This window comes from Bolinopsis microptera, chromosome 6, assembly GCF_026151205.1.
Source record: "Bolinopsis microptera isolate Bmic1 chromosome 6, MBARI_Bmic_1.0, whole genome shotgun sequence".
NCBI classification, from domain to species: Eukaryota; Metazoa; Ctenophora; class Tentaculata; order Lobata; family Bolinopsidae; genus Bolinopsis; species Bolinopsis microptera.
Genome location: NC_087077.1, coordinates 11420416 through 11446274, shown reverse-complemented (window position 1 = coordinate 11446274; position 25859 = coordinate 11420416). Strand labels below are relative to the sequence as shown.

Below are 25859 nucleotides of genomic sequence, written 5' to 3'. Positions count from 1 at the left end.
CCTGACAAGAAATGCCGAATAGTCTAGCATTATTTTGTGAGCTGAATGTGTTTGGAATTGTTCACATATTTCATTGTTATAGGCAAATACAAATACAGAAGGCAGAAATAGGTAAATTTAGTCACATAAATTTGTATGATATCTCAACATGTGTGAAATTGAGTAAATATTAGTATACCAACTTAAACACCCTATATTACGTACTATGAATCAATTAACAATATTTCAACCATACGCCGGTCATATAAATTATTATATGGCAGTGATATGTTAACATTGGATAAATTTCAACACCTGAACAGGGTAAAAATTTGTAATTTTCGTCACAAAAAAATATTACAACTTTATTTGCTCCGTGTTGGCAAAATAACTAATTTATCGACATAGTGATGGTGATAAAGTGACATTATATACTAATTGAGGTATGATTCTTCAAAATAGGGGCAAGAAATGTAAATTTCGTCACATCAGCCATTGCATTAGTTAGATAGATTTTCTTTCATATCAACTGCCCTTATTATAGTTGGAATGGATTTATACAGGAAATATAGAAACCCATGCCCATTTTTCATCACATTGAAATTATACTGTTGGGGCAGGAAAAGTAAATTTCGTCACATTTCGGTAAATTAGTGATATTAAACTCAGCATTGTTCAACTCGAGTTCTGATTTGCTGAAAAATAACCTACCAATAATTCCTGGAAGAATATTGAATTCTAATCGGGGTATGGTTCTTCAAAATAGGGTCAAGAAATGTAAATTTCGTCACATACGTCATTGTAAAATTTAGATACATTTTCTTTCACATCAACAGTCCTAACTATAGTTTGAAATGAACAATTCAGAGATGAAGGAAATATAGAAACCCATGCCCATTTTTCATCACATTGAAATTATACTTTTGGGGCAGTAAAAGTGAATTTCGTCACATTTCGGTAACTTAGTATAATTAAACTCAGAATTGTCAAACTTGAGTTCTGATGATCTGCTTAATAATAACCTACTAATAATTCATGGAAGAATATTGAATTCTAATCGGGGTATGGTTCTTCAAAATAGGGTCAAGAAATGTAAATTTTGTCACATACGTCATTAATGTAAAATTTAGATACACTTTCTTTCACATCAACAGTCCTAATTATAGTTTGAAATGATTAATTCAGAAATAAGGAAATATAGAAACCCATGCCCATTTTTCATCACATTGAAATTATACTGTTGGGGCAGGAAAAGTAAATTTCGTCACATCTCGGTAACTTAGTAAAATTAAACTCAGAATTGTTAAACTACAATATACACATAATATAGCAATGGCCAATTGGCTGACTATAAGGTCACGGCCTGAACAAACAATTTTTTTTTAAATAGTCAAGTGATGCTAAAGCAGAGCACAAATGTGTAATAAGTTAATAGATTAAAAAACTGATTCATGTGATGCATTCGCAGAGCACAGATAAAAATACTGATCCAATGATTAAAATTATAGCTGTGTTCTGATTTGTTGAATAATAACCTACTAATAATTCCTGGAAGAATATTGAATTCTAATCGAGGCATGTTTCTTCAAAATAGGGTCAAGAAATGTAAATTTCGTCACATCAGCCATTGCATTAGTTAGATAGATTTTTTTTCATATTCATTCTTCTTGACCACTCTGAACCATTTCAAGGTGAAGCCTGGAGCCAATTTGAAACCATAAGCGACAATGATCTCAAAAAGATTCTTTCTGACCTTAACAAAAAAGAATGTGAAGAGGATCCCATCCCTCTAAAACTTCTAATGCAGTGTTTTAATGAAGTTAAACCAATTGTGTCATTTATTATCAATGACTCACTTGTCACTGGAAAATTTCCGTCAGTCCTAAAGAGTGCTCTTGTCAGACCAGCCATCAAAGATGATAAAGGAGATGTCAATAGCTTCAACAACTATAGACCGATTAGTAACTTACCTTTCCTCTCGAAACTCATTGAAAAGAGCGTCCAGAAACAGATGACCAAACATCTTGACTATCACAATCTTCATGCTGAGCATCAAAGTGGTTATAGGTCAAATCATAGCTGCGAAACTGCGACCCTTACCATCTACAATGATCTTCTTTGTATCAGTGACATGAAAAGTAAGGTTATCCTCCTCCTTTTGGACCTCAGTGCTGCTTTTGATACTGTAAATCATCACTTGCTCCTAAAAAAACTAAAAAAGGACTTTGGTTTTGAAGGTACTGTTCTCGAATGGTTTACATCATACCTTAATAACAGATCCTTCAAGGTAACTATTGATAAATCAAGATCAAAGAGATGCTTCCTTAGAATTGGAGTCCCGCAAGGTTCAATTCTATACTTTACACAAAGGAGCTCAATCAGATCGCAAAGAGACATGGATTTAACATCCACATGTACGCAGATGACACTCAACTGTACATTGAGTTTAACCCACTATTTCGAGATCTCTCAACAATCGAAGAGAGAATAACAAATTGTTTTGAAGATATTAAGACCTGGATGACCCAAAATAAACTCAAACTGAACCAAAACAAAACAGAAGCTCTTGTAGTACAGACCAAGAACAGTTACTCTTCATGTCCAGTCGATTCAATACAACTTGACAATGCAGCTGACCCTGTGGATGCATCCCGCACAGTGAAAAGTTTAGGTGTCCTATTTGATCAATTCCTAACATTTGAAGACCAAATAAATTCAATTATCAGTTGCTGCAACATCCATCTGAGAAACCTTCGAGTTATAGGCTCAAAGCTTAACTATGATCTAAAAAGACAGCTCATTCACTGCTTGATCTTTTCAAAACTAGACTACTGCAATGGACTCTTATACGGTTTACCTGATCTTCTAATAAAGAAACTCCAGAAGGTACAAAATTCCTGTGTTCGATTCTTGTTTGGTTGGAAAGCTATCAAAAAATGGGACAGTGTCACTCCATTCCTGAAAAAAGCCCATTTTCTTCCGATACGACAACGAATAGAGTATAAGATTGCTCTAACCGTGTTCAAATGCGTTAACAACATAGCGCCGGAGTTGTCATACGTTGTATGACCCGCCTGTAGCGTCGAAGACGCTACAGGGGGTCATAGCCGTTTTGCAAACAATAACAAACCAAAAGGGAACTCAGTCAGTTCCCTCCATAATAAAGCGCCGCGCCATACGTGATTGTACTGAATATTTGTGTGCTGCTAATATGAATTGTTTGCGGAGGGTTGCTATAACCTTTTTAACTATGAAAGTATGTGGCCATTTATAGGTCTATTTTATTTGTGTAGTGTTGCTAAGCTTTTAAGATATGAAATTATTTGGCCACATAAAGATCTATTTTAAAATGCTTGCGGTGTAAACGGAATGAATGTCACATTGCTTTTTAAGTTAACAATAACAGTTAATTCGTCTGCACTCATGTGTGATGACCATTATGTGTCTGCCTTGTCAGTTGTCATTAAGTTTTGCGTCGTAACTCGTGACCCTCTTCATCATTTCATTCAATAACTTCTACCCGTACAATTAACGATTAATCCAAATATGGGCATGTCGTCCAGTGTCCACTATGTCTGTACTTCAGTTATTTTGTCCTCATCTTTACTGGCTGCAGTGTAAGCTGTTGTATTACACTTACACTCCTCTATAAACGAATTGGTCTTATTTGTCAAGTTTCCGACTCTTTCGCCCCAATTTTATTTGGAACTTCGTTCTTCTTAAAACTTCTCCCGCATTTTAAACTCTGGTTACCATATCCTGGAGACAGCCTTAAGTAGAACATACGTTCGTGATTTCAGGAATTAATTTAAAGGCACCGTTCCGACTGGACCTGTTTTTATTACTATAAATGTAACTCTATGAAATATTTTTTGTTTACACTTGGTTTTGCTGTCATCTACCCGTACAATGTCCACTATGTCTGTACTTCAGTTATTTTGTCCTCATCTTTACTGGCTGCAGAGTGCAGTGTCAGCTGTTGTATTACACTTACACTCCTCTATACACCCCTTATTTGTCTTAAACTTCTCCCGCATTTTAAACTCTGGTTACCATCATGGAGACAGCCTTAAGTAGAACATACGTTCGTGATTTCAGCAATTAATTTAAAGGCACCGTTCCGACTGGACCTGTAACTCTATTACTATAAATATAACTCTATGTAATATTTTTTGTTTACACTTAGTTTTGCTGTCATCTACCCGTACAATTAACGATTAATCCAAATATGGGCATGTCGTCCAGTGTCCACTATGTCTGTACTTCAGTTATTTGTCCTCATCTTTACTGGCTGCAGTGTAAGCTGTTGTTTTACACTTACACTCCTCTATAAACGAATTGGTCTTATTTGTCAAGTTTCCGACTCTTTCGCCCCAATTTTATTTGGAACTTCTGTTCCAAATAAAATTATTATAGTGTCAAGTCAACACTGTTGACGTGACTATTATATTAATAAATTAATCGACTCTAGAGATTTTGCTTTTATATTTGAAACAACTACCGTCCACGAAGGATTATATTTATTGCTATTTTATTTTATACTTACCAGAATCTGATTTCTCTATTAGATGTGTTGAAGTCAAAGATAATACTGGATTTTTGTTCGACCTTATACTTTTCTGCTGAAGCTCCATAACGGTCAACACGTATAATACCTCTCTGGGAACCTATTTGTGCATTCATGAAGGATGAAACCCGAAGGTGAGTTATGGACTTATTCTAAATTCTAATATTCTCATAATATCTAACTGCTTCCCTACTTACCCCTAACTTGAGTGCTTGTGAACCACATCAAAACCCTGATTTATCATACACCACGATTAATCGCACAAGTTGTCTTTCCCTCAAACTGCAAACTGAGCAGTAAATCGTGGTGTTACTGTACATGGTTTGCCTGGTGAATACCATGATTACAATATTAAGTTTATGATAACAATTCTTCTAACCCTTAACACATTACGCCCACTTTGCAGTTGACGAACAGAGAAAAAGTCATATCTTGGGATATGGACCGATACATCAGTTGATCTTTGAATAAGAGGTGAGAATTAATTTTAAATATATCGATTTTGTAGGGTTTAATTTTATTATGAGGTCCTATTATGCATCATATAATGGGTTCGGAATGATACTATCATGCCCACACAAGTCAACATATCAGAACAAGTCAAGTTACACGGCCACAAAGATTTTCCAATCAGACAATGTACCAGTCCTGCTTGAGTTGATCGGATCTATATAATATATCAGATTTGTCCTAGTTTGTCGGTCAACTGCTGTCAGAATCAAGTTTCATGACCCCCCCCCCCCCCCCCCCCCCCCCCCTCGCACAGACAAATACTACTGATAAACATCCTGACTCATATACTGATGTAATCTAGCAGTTTGGCTAGAACTATGCCAACAATAATTGATAGGTGAACTGTGCTGAAACCGTGCCAGATTATCTGGCATTACTAAAATATTGCTTGTGATTGTTAATCAGTCACCCGTCTAATTGTAGATGATGGTTATCACTGTAATAGTCCGAAGGTCGCAAACTTGCTCTGTTCCTCAACCCATATCGTGGTTCTGGTTCCGGTATCTCTTGATCACTTGATGGTTCTGTTCTCCAGCATCCAGCTGATCTGTGCCTTTATCACTATAGTCTCACGATGCAAACGTTGAGTTTTTACTTTCCTGTTCTTCTAAAAATCCGCTCCATCGATCACTTTCTACTTTAATTATTTAATTCCGTTAGAGGAGTACTCCTTATTGATATGCAGTAGCTGATAGACTCGCAGTCCCTAGCCGTGTACTTGTCCGAGCAATTAAAATCAATTAGGGCTTGTGCTGATAGGAGAATAATGATAGTGGGGAATGTGGCAGTGTAAATATGAACCTGGAATTTAGGATGTGTGGCTCATCCATTAATATTATTATTAGTTGCCGCTAGTCTGTGCCCAGTTTGTTCTGGCTTTTTTGTGTACAAGTATTATATACATATCATAGTTTATTTTTGTAATATCATATAATATATAGTACGTAATAATAACCATATCACTAATAACTAATTAACTAATTAACTAATTAACTAATTAACTAATTAAATAATTAACTAATTAACTAATTCACTAAACTAATAGGGGGGCAGTAATATGACCGTTATATCCAGTAACTGTCAAACCCGTTGTTATCTTCTTAGTCCTGGAATATTATGTAATAGGAAACTGGGCCACGTGTCATTGTCATTTTCACTCTGCAGGTTCAAGAGCATGCGTTTTGTAGCCGATTTAAAAAGGTTTATGGAAAAAACGTTTGGGTAGGGCCGGGTGCTTACATTTGCATTTACAGCATAAATTGAGAGTAAAGGTTCTTTAAAGAACAAGCGAAAATCTGAAATATGTGGTGTTGCACTCGGCTAACCAGGAAGCTGCAGTCACGTGATCTGAGTTTGCAGAGGGTGCATTTTCTGGGATGGTCATACGGATTTGTTGAGTGACTGAGCTACGGAAGTGTTTGTTTCGGTGCATGAGAATTAGTGTGTTTTTTACAATAACACTGTGCACGGTGAGCATACCATTGTCATTGAAAAATTGTTTAGTGTGCTCTGGCAGTCGACCGTCTTTGTAAAAGTAATTAATGTAACCTGGCATTACTGCAGATGCAGATTGCAGCCTGATACCCTGTTTTTGTCGTGAGAAGAGTGATTCAGTATGATTTTTTGCTGCAAACCCCCATATAATTGAACAGAAGTTTAAATGCGATTGAACAAAACTTTGATATAAATGTCAATATGTTCATTATATGCAAGCCTCTTGATTTATAACTGTAGCCTTATTTGAATCGGTAGGTGATATAATTCCTACAGTAGGTGACATAATTCCATCATTTTTTCTAACAGCTGCGATATGCTTAGACCATGTTAATTTATCATCCATTATAACGCCAAGAAACCGTGCTTCCCTTTTACGATCTAATTGTGTGTCTGCAATATGAATATTTGGAGTATTGTCAGTATTTCTAACACCGAAAAGCATATAGCAGGTCTTTTTTAGATTAAGTGAAAGTCCATCACAGTCAACCCAGCGTACAAACTCGTGGGAGAATTGGTTGAATTTTGTATCGTGTGCATTTTTACCTTTTATTAGATGTTTAAAGACAAATACTACTGATAAACATCCTGACTCATATACTGATGTAATCTAGCAGCGTGGCTAGAACTATGCCAACAATAATTGATAGGTGAACTGTGCTCGGTTGGGCCTGGGTAACACTCAATCCCAGTCTTGAAACCGTGCCAGATTATCTGACATTACTAAAATATTGCTCGTGATTGTTAATCACCCGTCTAATTGTAGATGATGGTTATCACTGTAATAGTCTGGAGGTCGCAAACTTGCTCTGTTCCTCAACCCATATCGTGGTTCTGGTTCCGGTATCTCTTGATCACTTGATGGTTCTGTTCTCCAGCATCCAGCTGATCTGTGCCCAGTAATCGACCGGGATTCCCAGTACCGGGAATCCCGGTACCGGGATTGGCAATTATGAGCTATCCCGGTCCCGGTCAAATGCTGATTTATGATCTCGGTCCCGGTCCCGGTTAATTCAGGATTCTTGGTCCCGGTCAATCACTCAAATTTGCCGGGATTTTGGCCTGGATCTTTTACATAATTTCATTCACTGTGATTTTAAGTTTTTCCTTTCATTCATTTTGAATTTCATCTTTAAACATCCTCTGAGCCAAATAAAACAATGTTTAAAATTGCTAAACAAGTTTGAGTAATAAATTATGATCATGAATTAACCAGTAATCGGCCGGAATTCCCGGTACCGGGAATCCCGGTACCGAGATTGGCAATTTTGAGCTATCCCAGTCCCGGTCCCGGTCCCGGTCAAGTCACATTTTTCATCCCGGTCCTGGTCCCGGTCAAATTATGCGGATCCCCCAGACAACCATAACACGAGGTTAACGAAAATATGGAATATAATAACCCCTAACTTAAAAATATTTGATTATTCTGTTAGTATTTCTTGCCTGAAATCCACTTGCCAACCAGCATTGTCATGCCGTGCCAACCAGCATTGTCATGCCGTGTATGACTGGACAAATACAGATTTTGATATTATTAACCTTAAAATTTCGTAGGCTCCTGTAGGGATTCCACCTGACCTCCAAAATTTCATGACCAAATCGACTTACTCTGCCAGCTAAGCGTATTCCAGTTGAATGTGATGTGTGAGTGAGTAAGTGTAGTGTAAAGAGATCCTATTTTTGTATCCAATTTGAATTCTAATAAAGACCCTAAGCATTATGATCAAATTTTTAGTACAATAGTTATATCAGGGTTGAAAACTGAGAAAGGAAACTAATTATCTGCTTTCAGACTGTCTTTGAAGTTGAGGGTTAGTCTGTAGATCTTGTTAATGGTGCTGGTTGAGAGTTTGATCAAACTTACGTCCTCATCACTGGTAGTATCCTTGCAATCAGACTGCGACATGAACGTGGAGGCAAGATTGAAGCTACCATTACCAACATTGTTGAGTAGGTTTCCACTGAGATTTTGAAAATTGTCCCTAGGACCCTTCCCTAGGGGGCAGAAATGGAGCATATGATTCTCGTCCTCGATGAATAGCTGGTTGTTGTTAAGCTCGCAATAGTTGCAGGTCCTTTCATCAATTGGAGTTTGGTCATATCTCCCCCTTTCAATTCTAAGGTGATGCGAACTGGACCGAATCTGTGTGGTTGCCCTTCTGTCCTGAAAAGACCTAGCATAGGTTAGATATGGCTCCCATACAAATTCTGTTTTGACTTCACTGTAGAATGATAGCTTTCTAGAATCTTTCACAAGAGAACCCCAGGAATCGCGGAACTGTTTTTTCAGGTTCTCTGTGATTAAATCAGGGCTGCAGGAGTCTGCGAGTGAGGTTGCGTTCAACAGCGACGATGAATTCCTTTCAAGAAGGTCGATGTTGTTGAATGATTTGATGATTGATTCGATGCCTACAAACCATGACAATTTGAGGTTAATCTGCTCAGTCATTGCAGCTTTGACTAGTTGTGTAGAGGGGAGGCTCATAACTCTTTTGAAATATTTAGTACTCAGTTTCAACATTTCAATAATGATTGGGTATGAGCCAGTTTCTCCCCAGGCTGTAGCATTGACTGCCCTTCTGTTTATACCAAGAAGGTATTTTAGGTGTCGTAGATGCACTTGCTCAAGTTGCTGTTTAGCGATGTGAGAGACCGCATGATCAAGATTGTGAAACTTGCTGAAGCTAGAGAGGACCTTATTGACGGTGGGTAGAACCGGGGCCCAAACTTGACAGCCGTAAAGTAGAATTGGCTTAACAAGGGTGTTAAATAATTTGTTAAGGCAGGATGCATCAACAAATCTCCGGTCTATAGTGCTTCTCAAGCTGAAGTAAGCTCCAAGTCCTTTACGGTATAGAGAGTCAGTTGCTTGCCGAAATTTCCCTGTGCTGCTTATAATAATCCCAAGATAGCAGTAGCTGGAGACCATCTCGATATCTCTTTCGTGAATGGAAGGACGCCAATTTGGAATGTCTGGTCCTTTGCCATTGAAGACCATGAATTTGGTTTTGGAGATATTGATTTCCAGACCCCATTCGTTACAGTAGTCCCCAATAATCGTAAGCAACTTTTGGAGAGACTCAGGATCTAGGCCGAGGATTACTAGATCATCAGCCCACGCTAGGTGAGTCACTGAAAGTCCAGCGAGTGTCGGACAGTTCGCAGTAGCTTCGTTAAGGAGGTCAGAAAGCTTTTTAAAGTAAACTTTGAAAAACTCAGGGCTAAGTGGGTGTCCTTGTTCAGTTCCTTTAAGGATCTTGAATGCTTCACTTATTTTACCATTCATCTTGATATGACCCTCTGATTTGCTGTACATGTCTTTGATGATGTCGTAGTAGCCACCATTGACACCATAGCAGGCTAGTTTGAACATGAGAGCTTGTCTGCAGACTAGATCGAAAGCTTTGCGAAGATCAATGAACACTGCATATATTTTACTTTTGACTTTTTTGTATTTTTCTATGGTGGACATCAGCGTAAATATATGGTCATTGCATTGGCTTCCTTTGGTAAAGCCTGCTTGGTTGGGTGGATCAGGATGTGAGATTTGGCGGTGATTAACGAGCCGAGATAGCAGCATCGTAGAGAGCAGTTTTCCGATACAGCTACAGACTGCTATTGCTCTATAGTTGTCAGGGTTCCTGATGCACCCTTTTTTGTGAATTGGTGTGATCACACTTTTGCTCCAGAGGTAGACTCCTGTCTCCAGGCACAAATTGAAGAGTTTGAGGAGGAGCGACTTCATATTCATGCTCAGACCCCGGAGCATTTCGTTGCTGATGTGGTCAAAAGAAGATGCTTTGCCCGATTTGAGTTCGCCTAGCGCAGCGTTCAGCTCATCCGATGTAAATGGGCTGTTCAGTGACTCATTAGGGGCAGATCCCTCGGATAGGGCGTTGGCTTCTTCGAGGAGAGCTCTTTTAGTGAGAGTGTCTACGGTTGGATGATTGTCAGAATATAGCTCAGAGTAGAACTGATGGAAAGAGTTGAGTTGCTCCGTTTCAGTTTGGACTTCTTCCTTCTTGTAGTTCTTAAGCTTCTTGAAATCTCTCCAGGATATAGTTTTACCGTTTTTAATCTTCTTGTTAAGACTATTGAAGAAGTCATCCCTTTTCTTATTGACAATCTTTCGATATCCTTTAGAGTTGGCACGATGCCGTGTTTTGATTCTCTGGTTATCAGGATTATTGTCGACAATTTTTATTGACCGTTTGAAAAGGCGTCGTGCAGTGTGACACTTGCCGTCAAACCATGAGGCGAACTTAGGCTTTGGATTCTTAGTTTGTTTAGAGATATCGAACTCTTTTTTAGCGACATCGTTTATGAGTTCTGTAATCTGCCTATTCAGTGCTTCAACTGCCTCATGGGTTTTTGGAGTGGATTCGACATCTTTGGTCAGTTGGGAGATTCTTTGAATGAACTCAGGCTGTTCAAATGATTTTGTGAAGTTGGCTAAACCCTCTTCTGTGATCTTGTATCGAAAGGGAGCTTCCTCGTAGATACTAGTGGGAGCTTGACTATTCCTTTGAGGGGCCCTTCGTCTATGCCAAAGGCTGAGTAAGATTGGATTGTGATCGGAGAACAGAGTGTGCTCACCCACTGAGAGGCTCTTGACACGGTGAAGAAAGGATGTTGATGCAATGAAGTAGTCCACTACGCTGTTTCCGTTCCACTTGTAGCATGTGTATTTTCCAGCAGAGTCACCGATGGTACGTCCATTAAGGATCAGGAGGTTTTGCGATCCACAGAGGTCAAGCAAAAGGTTTTTGTGTCTATTGGTAATTTTGTCCTGGCTGTTCCTATTTTGAGATATAGGTGCCACGTCAGGTATAACCATGAAGTCGGAAGACCTGCCAGTTTCTGGAAAGAGCTCGAATTCGTCCGCTCTGTCATACATATGAAAATCTGGAGCTACTCCTATCCTGGCATTAAGGTCACCAAGAAGTAATAGCTCATCACTGGGGTTATTCTTGATGCTGGCTATTTTTTCCTGAAGGGCATCAAAGTTTGCCTCGGAGCAGTTAGTGCGGTTTTTCTGTTTGCTATTTGTAGGTGGGATGTAGCTATTGACAACAAAGTTGTTGAGATTGCTGTCGGGATCAGTGATTTTAACAATGACAATATTCATTGTATGGTCCGCAGTGAGTGTGCATTTATCCAGAGAGCAATATTCCACAATTGTGTTCCTAACCAAAGTGGTTACTCCTCCTCCTTTACCTGATTTGCGGATGTCACTATAGGATTTGTATCCTTTCAGGGAAACTTCGCATCCGGTTTCTTGGAGGCAGATTATATCATTTGGACTGATGATTTTGACAAATTCGGGATCCTCAACTTTGTTTCCGAGCAAGCCATGAATGTTTGCAACATTCCAGGAAATTATACCGTTGACGATGTTCATCAGTCAGGTATAGAAGATGAGAGAGGCAAGAGGAGAGGAGGAAAGAAGAAGAGAACTCGGAAGACTTGGAGGAGCTGAGAATGAGAGACTAGAATTCAAGTACGGTCCCTGCTAAATGTACTATTGAGACTTGTCTTGAAGTTTCCCATGATTACTCTGATACCTCTGTCATTTAGATGAGGTTGATCTGGGACAAACAGATAGTCGTGTGGGATATCCGATCCCCCCGGGTAGAAATTGTTGTTTCTGTTTTCTCTTGATCTCATCCAGAAATCAGCCTTTTCACTGTCATCTTTAAGATTTCTGATTGCCTCTGTGATGAGTCGACTATTTTTACCCCATTCCTCTCCAGGATGGTCGCGCAGAAAGGGGTGAGAGATGAATATTTGGCAGTGTTGTGAGGTCTGTCTAAGGATCTTTTCAGTAGACTTGATTAATGATCCCACCACAATATCAGCCTTGTTGCCTTCCAGGATGTCCCGAGTACCAAGGTGAATGTACACTGCATCTGGATTGAGGTTTGAAATCTCTTCTACTGTTCGTTCGAGGCACGAGTCAAGTTCTTTCAAACTTGGCCTGTATATTACAGAGACATTGTACCTCTTTGGAAACTCGTCAGGTTTAAAGCTTCGCATGGTCGAGTCACAGAGGAGAACAATTTTCTGTTGGCGCTGTACTGGGTTACTCGCTCTTTTGGATCTCCCTGTGCTGCGAGGAGTTGTTGCACTTTCTTTTGTGATTATCTTGCCTTTTTGTCTGGGTTCTAGGTCTTCTCTCCTGTAGGAAGACCGTCCCTGATTAGGTGACAGCCCGGGGATGTCACTGTTAGTCCGTGTGTCAGCTGGTGACCTGGGGATATGTCTCACATAGCTTTGGCTAACATTTGGAGCTGGGTCTGCCTGGTTGTTTCTGAAATTTGAGGCAGAGATGATTTCATGGATTTCATTGATTTTTTCATTTTCTTCCCTTTTGAAGACACTCTGACTCCAAACTTCCAGATCTTTCTTTACAGACATAGTATCTTTGAGGGTTTGTGTGAGCCCTTTCAGACCTATTTCAGATTTCTCCAGGAGCATGCTGGTGTCTTGGGTAGCTTTTGACAGATTTTTCAGTAGATCTGCGCCACTTGAGCATTTTGTTGCTACCTGGCAGCTCCCGGTTGATTTGGTTGCAGGGGTCATCTCAGTTATCGTGAGTTTTAGCTCTTTAATCTCGGTTTTTATTTCGGTAAGAATAGAGCTGATTGACACATTAGACCTTTCCATTTTTGTTTTCTTTTTTTGTATTCTTTTTTCTTTTTTCCTCTCCTCCAGCTCCCATTTTTCCTCCCAGCTTTGAATCTGTGACGGATGTGATGGAAGGCTTGCGTTCACTTTTATCCCTACATGGGCTCCCGGCCGTGCGTCCATGTAGGAGCTGTGGGGCCTTCCGAGTGATAGGGTTACAGTGACTGCTAGTAGAGAAAATATGAAGGTTCCACCAGTAGACATAAGTATCGAAAGCAGGGCATTGGCTCGACCTCCGAGGCGGGGTATCCGCGAGGACCCTGGTCGTAATCAGCTCTGCACTGTTTCAGTGTATCCTGATGCCTGAAATCTCGGACACTGCCTACGTACGGGGTAGACAGCCACGGATGATTTTGTCTGTGAGCTTTTCATCACTTCCTGACATGAGCCAGACCTCAGCTGGATCCTTCCTTTTCCTTTTTCTTCACTTCCCGTTCAGTCTACCTCTTCATCATCAGTTTGAGTTGCTTCGCCTTGCATTCGAACTTAGCCTCGACAGTTCACCACGGCACCTCTTTTGGATGCCTCCTGCCGGGGAACACTAGCTCTCAGACACTGGCTAACTTACCGCGCACGGTTTAGTTTCTGTGTCTTTTCTGTGGCCGTGTATTCCGTTTTATGCCACCCTCTCTGCCGTTCTCGCGCCTGCGCTCACCCACTCCTCAGTGGGCTGTTCATTTGACAGAGTTACTGGCTGGCACTCCCATCATCTTCTCACTCACCATCACTGCCCAATCAAATTTATGCAATCAAAATCACTATACACCCATAATCATATGATCAAAACACAAAGCTTTGAAATATACTTTTTTTGTTTGAGATTTGAATAACGTTACTGTAATGTTCCAAATTATATTTTAAATGTTCAAAAAAAAAAATGTTCTATGATTAATATTATAACCCAACATTCATTTTTTTCTCCCCTAAATTTAAACCCCCGGCCCCCACTTAAGACATTTAGCCATGATTTAACACCCAAAATACTTACCGTCCTTAATAATTGTAAAGACCATTTGTTACAAAATAGCTTATGTCCCTAGAAGGGTGTTCTGCTAACAGTTTTCGACTGACTTGAATGTCCTGCACAGCAGATTGAAGCTTCTTAAATTATTTTTTATTCTTATTGTATTGCTGTGTAAATTTGATTCTAATTCTAATTCTAATTCTAATAGCTGCTAGAATAGTACATGCCAAATATTCCCTCTTACACCCACAAATTATAATGCCTTCCTATCAACCAGACTAGCGTTCTGGTGTGTACAAAAGCTACCAGCCAGTACATTCCTTGCCCCGCTAGTTGATTGTCAAAAAACCATACAGCTCAGAACAAATGGCCATTTACTACTAAGAGCATTATATGTTTTCATTTGTTTACATTTTATGCTGTTTACTCTCCTGTACTTCTAAAAAACCGCTCCATCGATCACTTTCTACTTTAATTATTTAATTCCGTTAGAGGAGTACTCGCAGTCCCTAGCCGTGTACTTGTTAGAGCAGTTTATTAGAGAAACAGGTAACATTGCATAGTTTATAGTGTGTGTCACAGATAAAATCAGTGATATTTACGGCAGATGCCAGATCCTGTAATAAAACGGAATCATAGCTTATAATATTTTTTATAGATTACAGCGGCTACACTTCTAAATTTGCTTCGCACACACCATACACATTTGTACATTCCAATTTCCATTGATAGATATATTCGCACGTGTGCGCGGCTCTGATCACGCCACAGCCCACAATTAATTGGCAAATATCATATTAGAGACACACCGAATTATAGACCAAAATGTGTCTAAGAGTTTTATGTAAACCACACTTGCTTCAGCATTTCTGCCAAAATTTGAGTGTGCATCACCGGAACTTCGAGATTTGCGTGAATTGTCGAGTTGTACAGACAGATCCGTCTGATAAAATCGATCTGCCGACACACAAAGCTTACAAAAGATTTGTGTCTTAATATATAGGGTGGGCCAAAAGTCAGTGGGCATACGTTGGCCTTAATAGCTCCGCTGTGTTTTATATTTTAGAGCTGTTGCTTTGCAGATGGCATACTGTACTTACTGGTTCGAGGATTTCGTCGTCAAAATTTGAAAATTCGAATATTTTAGACCACGCCCATTCAATATTAAAACACCTATATTGTTTTCTCTGAACATGCTGAACGCCTATTTTTTCAGAGACGGTAGATTATTAAATGTTGCATATGATCCGAAAACATGAGGCAAAACGGATTAGAAATGACCAAGTTATCAAGCATTTTCTGTATCTTGTTAACAATATTGACTGGGTGATTATGTGACACCGTGACACGACACCTTAATTGGGCACCCTTAACAATTCCCATAATGTTTAACGGGGTGGTTAACGGGGTCACCTAATCACGTGATTAGGTAAACCAATCTCCTGATCACACGTAATGAATAAACTCGTTATGCTTCATATCTCTGTCATCTAAGAAGTTACAGTTCTAATTTTTTCAGGACAAACGTAATTCGAATGGCCAAACACAATTCAATAAAATTTAGCTCGATTCGACTATCAAAACTATTATATAAAAACTATATCAAATTAATGCAAAAATGAACCTTCATTTGAAAAAAATGAACTCTAATATTTATCGATTTGACAAATTCCTCGAACTAGTGGTGGTAGTAAGTCATACCAGAAAGAATTATTTCAATTGGGCACTCAGTGATTGAGCTATTAAGGCCACCCTGTATATATATAAGGCCACTTTTTGCCACTTAACCGCTTTTCTTGTTTGTCAAATAACTTTAGTTGTGAACATCGTTAAAGGTTGCAGATTTATCGAGGGTGTTCATATAATCAGGAAGACAATTTTACGTAAGATAATCAGTTAATTGGATAATAAGCAATAAGCTAATGAGCAAAAATTTAAAAACTTTTTATAGGCTCAAAATGATTGGAATAGCTTAAAACACGGATAAAAGTAGTTTTTAGTTATCAGGAATTACTAAGTCGAAAGGGCTGAAACTGAAAAACGTTAACCACAGGGTATTAGAGTTTCATAATTAATTTATATTAACTAATAAAGAATGGCTATTCTATAATATACACCAGATACACCACATTTTACTAGCTCTAATATTGTTCAGATACACCAGACTTTATTAGCTCTACTATTATAATTGTGGAGTTATACCAGACGTAGACGTCACTAGTTCTTATATTGTTAATATACACCATACTTCACTAGTATTTATATTGTTACTATACAGCAGACTTTAGTAGCTCTAATGTTGTTCAGATACACCAGAATAGCTCTAATATTATAGATATACTAGGAATAATAGAGGGGGCCAAAAGTCCCGTTACACACGTGTTTAATATTTATAACTATTCATTCGAGAAGTCTGTCGTCAACATACGAAAATTCGAATATTTCAGACAATATTAAATCCCAATAATGTTTTATAATGATTTATTTTTCAGAAACTCAGCAACCGCTGCAAGAATTGAAATGCCGAAAATCATTTGAAAATTCTCTTCGATTATATGTTGGGCCATGCGTTTGATCATCTATGGAGATTGGAGGTCACTCTGATTAGTATGTGAGGCCTGAGTGAATGTTACAGTACTCTAAGTAGGATAATATGAAGGTCCACAGTAGACCATAAGTGGTCGAAGTCAGGGCATTTCTCAACCTCCGAGGCGGGTATCGCGTGGACCTGGTCGTAACAGCTTGCATGTTCAGTGTATCCTGGATGCCCTGAAATGACCTGTCTACTACGGGTAACATTTCACGAATAGATTATTGTCTGTGAGCTTTTCATCACTTCCTGACATGCCTATACTCAGTGGATCCTTTTTAATCCTTTTTTCTTCACTTTCCGTTCATGTCATACCTCTTAATCATCAGTTTATTTGCTTCGGACCTTGCAATTCGAATGTAGCCTAGACAGTTCCACGAGGCACCTTTTGGATAACCTCTGGAACATAGCTTCAGACACGGCCGAGCTACGCGCAGGTTTAGTTTCGTGTTTTGTCCGTGGCCGTGTTCCGTTTTATGCCACCCCTACCGTTCTAAGCGCTGCGACTCACCCATCCTCACAGTGGGCTGTTCATATGACAGTTGGCTGGCACTCCCATCATCTCCACTCCCATCACCCAATAAATAGCAATCAAAACACTATACACCCAAATCATAGAAAACCTCAAGCTTGAAAATACTTTTTTTTTTGAGATTAATAACGTACTGATAAATGTGTCCAAATTATAATTTAAAATTTTCAAAAAACAATTTAGATTAATTATAACCCAACATCTTTTTTCTCCCTAATTTAACCCGGCCATAAGACATTTAGCTGATTTAACACCCAAATACTTCCGTCTTAATAATGTAAGCATTTTACAAAATAAGCTTATGTCCTAGAAGGTGTTCTGCTAAATTTCTTCGATGCTTAATGCTGCCAGCAATGAAGCCTTCTTAATTATTTTTATCGATTATTGTATCTGTGTATTTGATTCTAATTCCTAATTTAATTCTAGAGCTAGCCTGTAAAATATAAATGCCAAATAGTCCTCTTCTACGGCCACAATTATAATGCCTTCCTATCAACCAGACTAGCGTTCTGGTGTGTACAAAAGCTACCAGCCAGTAATTCCTTGCCCCGCTAGTTGATTGTCAAAAAACCATACAGCTCAGAACAAATGGCCATTTACTACTAAGAGCATTATATGTTTTCATTTGTTTACATTTATGCTGTTTACTCTCCTGTACTTCTAAAAAACCGCTCCATCGATCACTTTCTACTTTAATTATTTAATTCCGTTAGAGGAGGTACTCGCAGTCCCTAAGGCCGTGTACCTTGTTAGAGGCAGTTTATTAGAGAAACAGGTAACATTGCATAGTTATAGTGTGTGTCACAGATAAAATCAGTGGATATTTACGGCAGATGCCAGATCCTGTAATAAAACGGAATCATAGCTTATAATATTTTTATAGATTACAGCGGCTACACCTTCTAATTTGCTTCGCACAGCACCATACACATTTGTACATTCCAATTTCCATTGATAGTATATTCGCACGTGTGCGCGGCTCTGATCACGCCACAGCCCACAATTAATTGGCAAATAATCATATTAGAGACACACCGAATTATAGACCAAAATGTGTCTAAGAGTTTTATGTAAACCACACTTGCTTCAGCATTTCTGCCAAAATTTGAGTGTGCATCACCGGAACTTCGAGATTTGCGTGAATTGTCGAGTTGTACAGACAGATCCGTCTGATAAAATCGATCTGCCGACACACAAAGCTTACAAAAGATTTGTGTCTTAATATATAGGGTGGGCCAAAAGTCAGTGGGCATACGTTGGCCTTAATAGCTCCGCTGTGTTTTATATTTTAGAGCTGTTGCTTTGCAGATGGCATACTGTACTTACTGGTTCGAGGATTTCGTCGTCAAAATTTGAAAATTCGAATATTTTAGACCACGCCCATTCAATATTAAAACACCTATATTGTTTTCTCTGAACATGCTGAACGCCTATTTTTTCAGAGACGGTAGATTATTAAATGTTGCATATGATCCGAAAACATGAGGCAAAACGGATTAGAAATGACCAAGTTATCAAGCATTTTCTGTATCTTGTTAACAATATTGACTGGGTGATTATGTGACACCGTGACACGACACCTTAATTGGGCACCCTTAACAATTCCCATAATGTTTAACGGGGTGGTTAACGGGGTCACCTAATCACGTGATTAGGTAAACCAATCTCCTGATCACACGTAATGAATAAACTCGTTATGCTTCATATCTCTGTCATCTAAGAAGTTACAGTTCTAATTTTTTCAGGACAAACGTAATTCGAATGGCCAAACACAATTCAATAAAATTTAGCTCGATTCGACTATCAAAACTATTATATAAAAACTATATCAAATTAATGCAAAAATGAACCTTCATTTGAAAAAAATGAACTCTAATATTTATCGATTTGACAAATTCCTCGAACTAGTGGTGGTAGTAAGTCATACCAGAAAGAATTATTTCAATTGGGCACTCAGTGATTGAGCTATTAAGGCCACCCTGTATATATATAAGGCCACTTTTTGCCACTTAACCGCTTTTCTTGTTTGTCAAATAACTTTAGTTGTGAACATCGTTAAAGGTTGCAGATTTATCGAGGGTGTTCATATAATCAGGAAGACAATTTTACGTAAGATAATCAGTTAATTGGATAATAAGCAATAAGCTAATGAGCAAAAATTTAAAAACTTTTTATAGGCTCAAAATGATTGGAATAGCTTAAAACACGGATAAAAGTAGTTTTTAGTTATCAGGAATTACTAAGTCGAAAGGGCTGAAACTGAAAAACGTTAACCACAGGGTATTAGAGTTTCATAATTAATTTATATTAACTAATAAAGAATGGCTATTCTATAATATACACCAGATACACCACATTTTACTAGCTCTAATATTGTTCAGATACACCAGACTTTATTAGCTCTACTATTATAATTGTGGAGTTATACCAGACGTAGACGTCACTAGTTCTTATATTGTTAATATACACCATACTTCACTAGTATTTATATTGTTACGATACACCAGACTTTAGTAGCTCTAATGTTGTTCAGATACACCAGAATAGCTCTAATATTATAGATATACTAGGAATAATAGAGGGGGCCAAAAGTCCCGTTACACACGTGTTTAATATTTATAACTATTCATTCGAGAAGTCTGTCGTCAACATTCGAAAATTCGAATATTTCAGACAATATTAAATCCCAATAATGTTTTATAATGATTTATTTTTCAGAAACTCAGCAACCGCTGCAAGAATTGAAATGCCGAAAATCATTTGAAAATTCTCTTCGATTATATGTTGGGCCATGCGTTTGATCATCTATGGAGATTGGAGGTCACTCTGATTTAGTTATTGAAAAGGAAATGTAAAACCAAGGTATGTGATATATGTTGCAAGTGACCATGTGGTCAAGTATTCATTTCTAACCTCCGGTTTGTGCTACCAAGCATTGATTCAGTCGATATTGGTCGCTCTGCATGTTGTTTTAAGTTACTTTTCAAATAGATCCAATGCTGGATTATATTAATGAGCTATTAATATAAAATAAATCCTTTTGGGTATGCTTAAACAAATCTTTACGTATCATGAATAATCTAATGTGACATAATATATTTCAGGAGACTGAAGAAATCCAAAGATAGAGCCAAAAAAGACAGTCAGAGGACCAATTTGATTAACCTTAACAAGAAGAAGGCCGAGCTGGATGAACAGATATTGCTCCGCAGCTCGTTTCCTAGACCCTACTTCATAAAAGTATCCCCATCCTCAACAGATCCTCAACATACAGCAGAACCTCAACCTCCAGCAGAGAAAGACAATTTTAAGTATTCCCGACGAAAATGGTCAATTCTCAGATTCAAAAATTCTCAACAATAGTCATGATCACCCAGATGTTCTGCCTAGGGTGAATGTTAAGACCACTAAGTATTCCGAAATGTGTTCTATGAATAAGCTAGATGGTATATTTAAATTGTCTTGGTAAGAACGTGCCAGTAACTGAGCCGCATATTTTAAAGGGATTAGATTTATCTATGTTTTGTCTTAAAGAACCATTTACTTCTGAGCTGCCCTGTCAAAATTAAAAGGGCGTATAGGTTGTTTCGGCAAAAGTTCCCTTAAATTATTGATGGACGATGTTAAAGATCGTAATTTGGTTATGAATACTTCCGAAGAATTGAGTGATTATGAAATAAAGGATATTGCCCGCTGTAGACAATGTTGGAGGATCCTTTAAATGTAGTTTTTTTTGCACATTTTACGGTTTGAAGATGTTTTAACCATGGTAAATTAGGTACACGTACTCAAGTTCGACACGCACTGTAGTTCGTCACTTATACTGTAGTTCGACAAACCCTAAGATTCGACTCTGTCGAACTCGAACCAAAGTGCTCTATCTTGTATCTGGACTCAAGTTCGACACTCACTTAAGTTCGACAAGAGAACTTAGACTGTCGGACTAAGGTTTTGAAATCTCCAATATCAAGCAACGATCCGTTATGAGCTTGAAATCTATTCGTTTGTTTGTTCTCCGCTTGTCTCATGCTGTTCAATTATGTTTGAATGTAATTTCTATAATCCACACCTGTGGACATTAATTAATTGACCTCATACTCAATTGTTAGTTAGCGGAGTTGTAGGCTTAACGGAGAGATAAAAGAGTAACGTGGTAACTCTTACTTCGTTTTATAGATCTAGACTCTAGAGTATGCTATGTAAATACAAGGGTCGACCTTGGCCTCTGTTTTACCGAGGAATAGCGATTTTTCCTCGGCCTTGGTCAGGAGGACAATTCCTCGGTTTACCTAATCACGTGATTAGGTAAACCAATCTCCTGATCACACGTAATGAATAAACTCGTTATGCTTCATATCTCTGTCATCTAAGAAGTTACAGTTCTAATTTTTTCAGGACAAACGTAATTCGAATGGCCAAACACAATTCAATAAAATTTAGCTCGATTCGACTATCAAAACTATTATATAAAAACTATATCAAATTAATGCAAAAATGAACCTTCATTTGAAAAAAATGAACTCTAATATTTATCGATTTGACAAATTCCTCGAACTAGTGGTGGTAGTAAGTCATACCAGAAAGAATTATTTCAATTGGGCACTCAGTGATTGAGCTATTAAGGCCACCTTGTATATATATAAGGCCACTTTTTGCCACTTAACCGCTTTTCTTGTTTGTCAAATAACTTTAGTTGTGAACATCGTTAAAGGTTGCAGATTTATCGAGGGTGTTCATATAATCAGGAAGACAATTTTACGTAAGATAATCAGTTAATTGGATAATAAGCAATAAGCTAATGAGCAAAAATTTAAAAACTTTTTATAGGCTCAAAATGATTGGAATAGCTTAAAACACGGATAAAAGTAGTTTTTAGTTATCAGGAATTACTAAGTCGAAAGGGCTGAAACTGAAAAACGTTAACCACAGGGTATTAGAGTTTCATAATTAATTTATATTAACTAATAAAGAATGGCTATTCTATAATATACACCAGATACACCACATTTTACTAGCTCTAATATTGTTCAGATACACCAGACTTTATTAGCTCTACTATTATAATTGTGGAGTTATACCAGACGTAGACGTCACTAGTTCTTATATTGTTAATATACACCATACTTCACTAGTATTTATATTGTTACGATACACCAGACTTTAGTAGCTCTAATGTTGTTCAGATACACCAGAATAGCTCTAATATTATAGATATACTAGGAATAATAGAGGGGGCCAAAAGTCCCGTTACACACGTGTTTAATATTTATAACTATTCATTCGAGAAGTCTGTCGTCAACATTCGAAAATTCGAATATTTCAGACAATATTAAATCCCAATAATGTTTTATAATGATTTATTTTTCAGAAACTCAGCAACCGCTGCAAGAATTGAAATGCCGAAAATCATTTGAAAATTCTCGTCGATTATATGTTGGGCCATGCGTTTGATCATCTATGGAGATTGGAGGTCACTCTGATTTAGTTATTGAAAAGGAAATGTAAAACCAAGGTATGTGATATATGTTGCAAGTGACCATGTGGTCAAGTATTCATTTCTAACCTCCGGTTTGTGCTACCAAGCATTGATTCAGTCGATATTGGTCGCTCTGCATGTTGTTTTAAGTTACTTTTCAAATAGATCCAATGCTGGATTATATTAATGAGCTATTAATATAAAATAAATCCTTTTGGGTATGCTTAAACAAATCTTTACGTATCATGAATAATCTAATGTGACATAATATATTTCAGGAGACTGAAGAAATCCAAAGATAGAGCCAAAAAAGACAGTCAGAGGACCAATTTGATTAACCTTAACAAGAAGAAGGCCGAGCTGGATGAACAGATATTGCTCCGCAGCTCGTTTCCTAATCCCTACTTCATAAAAGTATCCCCATCCTCAACAGATCCTCAACATACAGCAGAACCTCAACCTCCAGCAGAGAAAGACAATTTTAAGTATTCCCGACGAAAATGGTCAATTCTCAGATTCAAAAATTCTCAACAATAGTCATGATCACCCAGATGTTCTGCCTAGGGTGAATGTTAAGACCACTAAGTATTCCGAAATGTGTTCTATGAATAAGCTAGATGGTATATTTAAATTGTCTTGGTAAGAACGTGCCAGTAACTGAGCCGCATATTTTAAAGGGATTAGATTTATCTATGTTTTGTCTTAAAGAACCATTTACTTCTGAGCTGCCCTGTCAAAATTAAAAGGGCGTATAGGTTGTTTCGGCAAAAGTTCCCTTAAATTATTGATGGACGATGTTAAAGATCGTAATTTGGTTATGAATACTTCCGAAGAATTGAGTGATTATGAAATAAAGGATATTGCCCGCTGTAGACAATGTTGGAGGATCCTTTAAATGTAGTTTTTTTTGCACATTTTACGGTTTGAAGATGTTTTAACCATGGTAAATTAGGTACACGTACTCAAGTTCGACACGCACTGTAGTTCGTCACTTATACTGTAGTTCGACAAACCCTAAGATTCGACTCTGTCGAACTCGAACCAAAGTGCTCTATCTTGTATCTGGACTCAAGTTCGACACTCACTTAAGTTCGACAAGAGAACTTAGACTGTCGGACTAAGGTTTTGAAATCTCCAATATCAAGCAACGATCCGTTATGAGCTTGAAATCTATTCGTTTGTTTGTTCTCCGCTTGTCTCATGCTGTTCAATTATGTTTGAATGTAATTTCTATAATCCACACCTGTGGACATTAATTAATTGACCTCATACTCAATTGTTAGTTAGCGGAGTTGTAGGCTTAACGGAGAGATAAAAGAGTAACGTGGTAACTCTTACTTCGTTTTATAGATCTAGACTCTAGAGTATGCTATGTAAATACAAGGGTCGACCTTGGCCTCTGTTTTACCGAGGAATAGCGATTTTTCCTCGGCCTTGGTCAGGAGGACAATTCCTCGGTTTGCCTCTGTTTTTTATCAAAGACCCTCGTATAAATATCTAACACATACCACACTTTATGTATTGTCACAAATGACTAGTAGTAGTAAGCGAGTACCGGAGACCAGTCCAGAGATTTGGCTGCTGAACCGGAAACCGTCTGATATCAATCTTTTTTCTTTGAAGCACTGATCTATGTTAATTTATATTGCAGATGAATTTTAGTTGTGTTATACATTAATATAAGGATACCAATAATACAATTTTGAGTTATATGAGGTGAGTTTTGTAAATCGTAAATATCGTGACTAAAATTCTGGCTTTACTGATTGAATTTGGAATATTTTTTCTGATTAAAATGCCGGATTAACTTATTTAATTTGAAAGATGCTTTCTCGTCTTATCCAAGTATCGACATTTCAAAAATAATCAATCTACCGAGACTTCAGTGTTCATACTAAAATAAGAATAAGAAGGAGAAAGTGTTGCTAGTTAGAAAATTGTAAAAAGTAAGGGTTTAGCTTTCCAGTCAACGATCACGTCATCAAAGAATTTAACATGTAACTTCAAAATCAAATAGTCTAGAACCTTCTGAGATGACTCTCCCGTACACGCGGTAACAATTTAGTACTGAGTCTACTGCCCCGCGCACGCGAGTTCTTCTCGTCCAGTTGCACCTGAGATTTCTCGTGAATCTCGCAATTCGGATGACACCCACTATAGTGAAGCGACCGTGGGGGTCACCACGTGATACAACTAGGCCTATAGGACACCAGAAACTTGACCAAAAATTTTTCATAAAAGAACACACCAAACCGATATTCAAGCATAATAATATTCTAGCTATACAAAATCTCTATACATACCACAGTTACCTCGAGCTCTACAAGATAATGAAATTCCGTGCTCCAATATCCCTATATGAGGGTTACACATGTTCGTCGAGGAAACCCTGCCTTCTTATCTGTCAGGTAGACCCACCTGACAACCACAACACTAGGTCAACCAAAATTTTTAACATTTTAACCCCAAAGTTCAGAATGACTGACTTTACTACTAGTGTAATGTGCTTGCGAGGAAAACTTAAAAGTGCGCTATTAGCCAATCAGCATAACCACGCCCTGCTTGATTGGACCGTGAAAGATTTTGACTGCACAAATATTATTTTCCAAACATTATAACTGGCTGTTCACACACATCTCAATTAAATTCCTCTAGGCTACTGTTTTCCAAGTCTTGTCCTGTGAGTAAAGAATGTGTGAGAAGGTATTAATAAAATAAATGTATATTTTTTGAATTCTTAAATCTAATCTGAGAATGAAGTATAAAGAAATTTTTAATTAGCACTGTATAGTTTAAGATATTTATAGCTTATTATAACCATTGATACAAAGGCCATAATCTTTCGCAAGCTCTTTAATATACACCTTGAAGCCACATTTTATATCCTTGAACCACACAATATAATCTAAAGCATGTTTTAATGTAGACTTTTTGTCACAACAAGACTGCAACCTATAGTAACATCTATAAACAGAACCCCTAATGTCTACTAACAAATTTCTTCTAGTCCTAAAATGAGCCCTGTCTCTAAAAACCTAACTGAACTAGCGTTTCGGT

General features: G+C 37.8%; 1 long non-coding RNA gene across 1 annotated transcript; it reads left to right on the top strand.

The window, feature by feature from the left end:
* The first annotated feature begins 4469 nt into the window (after window positions 1-4469).
* On the top strand, window positions 4470-16742 carry LOC134816549 (uncharacterized). Its single transcript, XR_010160421.1, has 3 exons — window positions 4470-4680; window positions 4953-5020; window positions 16697-16742. It is a non-coding gene; the product is annotated as an uncharacterized LOC134816549 (long non-coding RNA).
* The last annotated feature ends 9117 nt before the right edge of the window (window positions 16743-25859 follow it).